The sequence below is a fragment of the Lathyrus oleraceus genome, chromosome 2 (assembly GCF_024323335.1).
Source record: "Lathyrus oleraceus cultivar Zhongwan6 chromosome 2, CAAS_Psat_ZW6_1.0, whole genome shotgun sequence".
In the NCBI taxonomy this organism is placed as follows: Eukaryota; Viridiplantae; Streptophyta; class Magnoliopsida; order Fabales; family Fabaceae; genus Lathyrus; species Lathyrus oleraceus.
In genome coordinates this window covers 294887523-294895018 of record NC_066580.1, presented here as the reverse complement: position 1 = coordinate 294895018, position 7496 = coordinate 294887523, and the positions used below count along the sequence as shown (strand labels likewise).

Genomic DNA, 7496 nt, shown 5'->3' with positions numbered 1-7496 from the left:
AATTCATAAAAAATATTCAGGTTGAGGTGTTTGGGAAACAGCAAGGGGTACAGTCCCAACACTCTTAACTACAAAGCCCATATGAGACCCTACCGTGACCAATAATCCAAAATGAAAGAAATAAAAAACAAAATGGGCCGTGGGCCCAGACCCTTTTAAAGCTCCATCCGGAAGCAAAGGGGTAGAACAAAATCTGAAGGGGCAGCTGTACAGCTCCCCTGCACGCGTGGCTTTGTAAGCCCCCAACATTATCCACGTAGCCGCTGGTTTTTAAGAAGACGTGTGGCTTTTTGAATACTCAACAGCCACTTGTTGCATTAATTAACACACTAAATTGGAATTAAATCCTGTTTAAAATATTCATTGTATCTTAAAATCTATTAACTCCTCCTACTCTATGTTTTTTCATTTTCTCCTCTTCTGTTATAACCTTACCCATTAAAAACCAAATCTTAGCCGTGTAGTTTCCAAATCAAAGGTCCAAAGAAATCGAAACAAAAACGAATCAACAAGACAACAGAAATCTCATGTAATAATCATGGGGGTTATGGCATTTGAGGCGATGTGAACAAGATGGCAATATCAAATCATGCAAAGGAGAAATGTTAAATACCAAATCGGAGCTAGTCCGACGTTTCAACTCCGGCAAGGTGAGGTAAGTGATCCTTAGGTCTTTCAAGGTTCTTTCTTCCTCTCGAACTTTCCGTCTTCTTCGCTTCCTCTTTAACGATTTGGGTTCGTTTCGGTTTTGACAGGGGGCTTAGCTCGAGCTTGTTGAGCTTCGGTGTGAAAATCTCAACAAGTTCAAAACAGAGCTTTTTTAACTAGGGTTTTGGAATGATTTCTCCAGAGTAACGGCGCAGAAATTCGGATCCCTACTTCATCCCTGGAGGTCCTTATTTATAGCATTTTTGATGTACGAGGTTTTGAATTCCTCTCTCATGAGCTTGGCAAGTTAGTGGGAGAATCATTCCGTTAGGTAGCAGAATTTCTCAGAGTTAGTGGTGCTTCAAATCGGTGTGGTCCCTCAAATGGCAGGATGAGGTTTTGTCTGTAGTGAATCCGTGGTAACCACCTATTTTTTACTTTTCACTGCAGTAATTGTCTATTTTACTTAGCATTTGCCATTTGTTTTTTTTAAGCTCGTGTTCTGATTTTGCAATAGGTTTATGTTGTGATAGATGCATGTTTACAAGGTTTTTTGAATGATGACAGGTAGGTAGATGGCATAGTTATGTGATGGATAGACTTGCATCATGAGTTTGGCATGTGGTTGTGCATTATTGGCTGTTGTAAAGATTGAAGTCATGGTGATGGTGAATTCATGATGCTTGGTATCACTTTGTTGTTGTAGTGATTCCGGGCTGGTGTATAGCGGCAGCATTTTGTCCTGTTCGGCCTTAGGTACGTTATGCGTCGTGCATCTTGGTATCATGGTGTAGTTATGCTGAATCTGCTTTACGTCACCGCGTGGCTCTTATGGTATTAAAAATATATTGCAGGTTGCTTCTTTACAGGTCATGTACCAGTCAATTTCATGAAGTGGCTCGTGCATAATTAACAAGTTAAGGTATCAAAGTCCATTCTTAGGATGCTTTTTATGTACAAACTTGAAAATAACTTGTTCTTCATTTGTTTATTGTTCTACTCCTGGTATGGCTGTTATGAAATTATTCGAGCGTTGCAAGATGTATGGTTGGTGATCTTATAAGGGTGCATTTGTGATATGCAGGTTTCTGATGTTAACCAAATGGCCCTGTAGTGGATTTCTATCCTGCAATATGGTCGGTTATTTGTGGCTCACAGTTTTGCTAAACTCCACGGTATCTTGCGGTGTCTTACTGTTTCGACAATTCTTGGACATCCGAAACTCTTGGGAATTTTGAATGGATTTGTTATATTGCAGGGTGCTGTTATGCCGACATAAGTTGGCGAGTAACTTCAAGTTCCATGATTTCACTTCTGTTTTGAAAGGTAATGACCATAGCCTTCGGCTCATGCGCCATAAGCCTTTCACTGCCATTTTCCTGATGCTGGTGTAAATTGACTGTAGTGTAGGTGCCTGTTTGCTGAAGATCCTGACAGTCTATATTTGGGATAACATCCTCTTCGTGGTTTTTCAACGTAGCATCCAACCTTACATTTTTCTGGATAAAATCTTTGTTGAATGATGACCTACCATAATCAAACAAATTGTTGTAAATAATAGCACTCCGGTCCGGTGCAAACGCAGCCGTTTTGGACATCCTTAGTTCGAAAGACTTGGAGTCCCAGTTTTTGAAGACTCTGATGTAATTTCATGCATCAAGCGGACTTTCTTTTTTCATGTAGAAGACTGAGTTTAAACATGCCGTAAACTCTATCGGCAACACTCTCGGTGGAATTCCCATATTTCTCCTTGGCTTAGTGATGAACATTGATTATAAAACATATGCCATAATAAGTGTACTGAAACCTTGGTTAAATTTGTGTGATACAGGTGATGCAGGCTGGACTGCGCTTATCTGGACACGGCATGTTGCTTGTTAAATCTTTTGGAAATCTGTTTCTTCTTGTAATGTCATTGATTCTCTTGGCTGCTTTGAATTTCAGCTCGGTATTTTTTCGCAGGGCCTAATTCCTCAACATAAAACTGTTAAGGCATGTTGCTTGGTTTGTGGAGCGAGATTGTAATGGGCTGCAGGGAAAATCTAGGAAAGCATCATGGCAAAGGGATGTTTAATTTCCAGTTTGAAGCTTATTCCTTTCGTTTGACTTGATTGTAACGTAACTTAGATCATTGGACTGTTTGTAACCAACAACATGACTTCTCATGGTTATACTTGAAACAATTGTGTTTGTAAAAAAAAATCCAAAATTTATTCAGCCAATGTATTTCTTTATTGACATTTTTAAACCGTGCCATATTGTATTTTGGGATCATTGGCCATTTGATACACGTTTGAGCAAAAGATCTCTTAATCCTTGGCCTAAGGCCATGATGGTTATAAATGAAGAACAAAAAATGTGAATTTGCGAATTTAAGTCATTCATTTAATATCTCTTCAACTCTTGCCAACTTGGTAACTTGGTTCAGTAAGGTGCAAGAAGTAAAATAAGCTAGTCCATGGCGTGTCAACGATTACTGTCTGTAATAAACCATGTTCATGACTTTGCTTATGGATTCAGTATTATGGTGTTGTCAAGATGAAACTCAAACGTGTCCTTGATCCATATTGGTATCCCACCTTAAGAAATATCCTTTCACTATATCCCTTTTCTTACATTCATGTAATAAATCATACTCTTTAATGAAATGGATTTTACGAAATGCACGTTTCTAGGTAGTATGAAAATGGCATAATAATGATAGGAAACTAAAGTGAAGTATTCTCGTGATGAAAGGTATGCCATGATGTGCATATGATGTTAAATTCAAAAAAATGAAATTAATTTTATGAAAATTTTAAATATGACCGGATAAAATTGGGGTATGACAGTTGCCCCTATTTAATTAACTTGAACTAGAAGGTAAGAATAACAACGGTCTTCATACATTCGTGGTGGAAGGTAATTAAATATTAAAAGACCCTAATTTTGTCCTTTGGAATGCAATGGAGAAATGCAGAAAGAAAATGCAGTGAGAAGTACAATAAGAAAAGGAATTGTCAGCGCAGTATCCTGGATAATTGCAATCGAGGTATCCCATTAAAGGAATGATGTCCCAACTGTATCCAAGACTGCCTGATAATAAGCATGACAATGTTTCCTAAAACTGAATGAGACTCTTCATGTTGATGAAGCAGCATCTCAAACGGTAAAGAAAAAAAAGAGACTCTCTGTATCGAGTCGAAGCAGCATCTCATATGATGGAACTAAGGTATTCCGAACAAGGGAGTGATACCTTAATTGAATCTGAGACTCTCCGAGGACACTAGAGTGGTATTTTAAAAGAAAAAAAAAAACTGGAATGAGACTCCTCATATTGATGAGACAGCATCTCAGACAGCAAAAGATGAGATTCTCTGTATCGAGTCGAAGCAGCATCTCATATGATCGAATCAAGATATTCCGAACAAGGGAATGATACCTTGATTGAACCTGAGACTCTCCGAGGATACTAGAGCAGTATCTCAAAAGAAAAAACTGGAATGAGACTCCTCATATTGATGAGACAGCATCTCAGACAGCAAAAGATGAGATTCTCTGTATCGAGTCGAAGCAGCATCTCATATGATCGAATCAAGATATTCCGAACAAGGGAATGATACCTTGATTGAATCTGAGACTCTCCGAGGATACTAGAGCAGTATCTCAAAAGAAAAACTGGAATGAGACTCCTCATATTGATGAGACAGCATCTCAGACAGCAAAAGATGAGATTCTCTGTATCGAGTCGAAGCAGCATCTCATATGATCGAATCAAGATATTCCGAACAAGGGAATGATACCTTGATTGAATCTGAGACTCTCCGAGGATACTAGAGCAGTATCTCAAAAGAAAAAACTGGAATGAGACTCCTCATATTGACGAGACAGCATCTCAGACAGCAAAAGATGAGATTCTCTGTATCGAGTCGAAGCAGCATCTCATATGATCGAATCAAGATATTCCGAACAAGGGAATGATACCTTGATTGAATCTGAGACTCTCCGAGGATACTAGAGCAGTATCTCAAAAAGGAAAAACTAGAATGAGACTTCTCATATTGATGAGACAGCATCTCAAACAGTAAAAGATGAGATTCTCTGTATCGAGTCGAAGCAGCATCTCATATGATCGAATCAAGATATTCCGAACAAGGGAATGATACCTTGATTGAATCTGAGACTCTCCGAGGATACTAGAGCAGTATCTCAAAAGAAAAACTGGAATGAGACTCCTCATATTGATGAGACAGCATCTCAGACAGCAAAAGATGAGATTCTCTGTATCGAGTCGAAGCAGCATCTCATATGATAGAATTAAGATATTCCGAACAAGGGAATGATACCTTAATTGAATCTGAGACTCTCCGAGGATACTAGAGCAGTATCTCAAAAAGAAAAACTAGAATGAGACTTCTCATATTGATGAGACAGCATCTCAAACAGTAACGAACGAGATTCTCCATATAAATGAAGTAATATCTTAAAGAGTGAATGTCTGTTGGGGGATATTTTTTGAAAAGATTCCTTTTGGAGGAAATATGCTGAAGAAACTCTGCAGGGGAGAAGCTCATAAGAGACTTTTATGGTAACCTCTGCTTGGGGAGCAATGGTAGCAAAGAAAATGCTGGGAATATCACTATCACCCACGAAGTTGGGAGAAATGACTGGCTAGGAAATGATTCCATGAGCGTATGTAGGGTAATAACTTTATTTGGGAAATGAGGAAACTCTAGGATAGATGCGAATGACCTTAGATCCTTATCATATTATGTTTGATTTTCGTATGATGTTCCACTTTGGGTGGAAATGCCATGCATGGGAGGATGCCTGGGGTGTATGCGTTATGTATTTGCTGGGGATATTTTAACTGTGCAAATAGGGATGCGAATCGTATAAGGCTATGCATATGGATGCCAATGATTGATATGATTTCTTAATGGTGCATCTTCCTATTTGGTAGGAAAATTATGTATGTAACTGATGCATGTGATGCATGTGGGAATGCAATTGGGTAATTGGAATATGCCCTAATTAGGGCGCTTTTTGCTTTGGGTGATGGTGCCAGCGGTGTGGACCTTTTTTATGATGGAGATCAAAATTTTGATGCCCCACTGGGTGGTTTTGGGAATACATTCGGGATGCCCCAAACCACTGAAGGATTCAGACTTCTCAACACGCGATACTCCAACTACATTTTAATGTTTCTGCTGGAAATGCATTAGAGACTTGCCCCGGTTTGGCTATACCATGAGTATATCTTTGAGAGGTGTTGATTAGCACTTGGAATGAACATAGGTGCCTACACACAGTCCTACACCTCTATGAAAAACAAGAGCAAACTTGGAGACCAAGAAGTTTATCCTTTTACTATTTCAAAAGCAACCTTATTACTTCATTCAATTATGTGTTTTTTATATTTTTTTTCAAGATTTTTAAGAATGATGTTTATCAAAAATAAAGGTGCTTTGCAAACAAACAGAAAAAATGCAAAATAATTTGGGCACAACTTTTGTCGAGAAAATTTTCTCTTTTATTAATTTGACCCTTGAATGGGTGATTGTACATAAAGATGCAATTCCTTAATGAGGTAATTGCTGTGTGTAGAAACAAAGCGGCAATAAAACTGAGTTCCCATTGAGTCTCCACACTGCTATGATCCTTATGTCTTTGATAGTCCGAGCACCTCGCCTTTGAGAAAAGTCGGGTAGATTGATTCTTTTGTCTTCGAGGGATATGTTAGACGCTTGAGAATATAGTTCTTTGCCTTGGAATTAATCCCTAACTTTTGCCTAGATCGCCCTTTCGGGTTTTCGATCCACCGGGATACCCATTTTTGCCTGAGCCGCCCTTTCGGGTTTTCAACTCAGCGGGTCAATTTTTTTATTTTTATCCCTAATTTTTGCCTGGATCGCCCTTTCGGGTTTTCGATCCACCGGGATAGCCATTTTTGCCTAAATCGCCTTTTCAGGTTTTCGATTTAGCGACTTTTTATCATTCCACTTTTCTAGGCAAAGTACTTTTTAACAGCATCAGCATTAGTAGGAAGTGGCAATTCATCACCATCCATAGTTGCCAGGATTAGAGCGCCTCCGGAAAAGGCTCTAACCACCACAAATGGACCTTCATAATTTGGTGTCCACTTCCCCCTAGAGTCCTTGTGAATGGGCAAGATTTTCTTCAGCACCAAATCACCCTCTTGAAACACCCTGGGACGAACTTTCTTGTCGAATGCCTTCTTAAGACGCCTCTGATAGAGTTGACCGTGACTTAACGCTTTCAAGCGTTTCTCCTCAATAAGGTTGAGCTCGTCGTACCTTGATTGAACCCATTCTGCCTCGTCTAACTTAGCCTCCATTAAGACTCTCATCGAAGGAATCTCCACTTCTATGGGAAGAACTGCTTCCATGCCGTATACTAAGGAGTATGGGGTTGCCCCTGTTGAAGTTCGTACTGACGTACGATAACCATGTAACGCAAAAGGTAGCATCTCATGCCAATCCTTATACGTGATTACCATCTTCTGGATGATTTTCTTGATATTTTTGTTCGCGGCTTCAACAGCCCCATTCATCTTAGGTCGATATGGTGACGAGTTGTGATGCTCGATCTTGAACGTTGTGCATAACTCCTCCATGGTCTTGTTATTGAGATTGGATCCATTATCAGTGATGATTTTGTTGGGGACCCCGTATCGGCATATGATGTTGTTCTTTAAGAAACGGGCGACTACGTGCTTTGTGACATTCGCATAAGATGCGGCTTCCACCCATTTGGTAAAGTAGTCTATGGCCACCAAGATAAATCTATGCCCATTAGATGCTTTAGGTTCTATCATCCCGATCATGTCGATGCCCCACATAGAGAAA

At 39.5% G+C, this 7496-nt stretch overlaps 1 long non-coding RNA gene across 1 annotated transcript; it reads left to right on the top strand.

Annotated features, from left to right (window-relative positions):
- Positions 1–479: 479 nt before the first annotated feature.
- On the top strand, positions 480–1199 carry LOC127121358 (uncharacterized). The gene is made up of 3 exons (XR_007803422.1): positions 480–655; positions 756–1067; positions 1166–1199. It is a non-coding gene; the product is annotated as an uncharacterized LOC127121358 (long non-coding RNA).
- The last annotated feature ends 6297 nt before the right edge of the window (positions 1200–7496 follow it).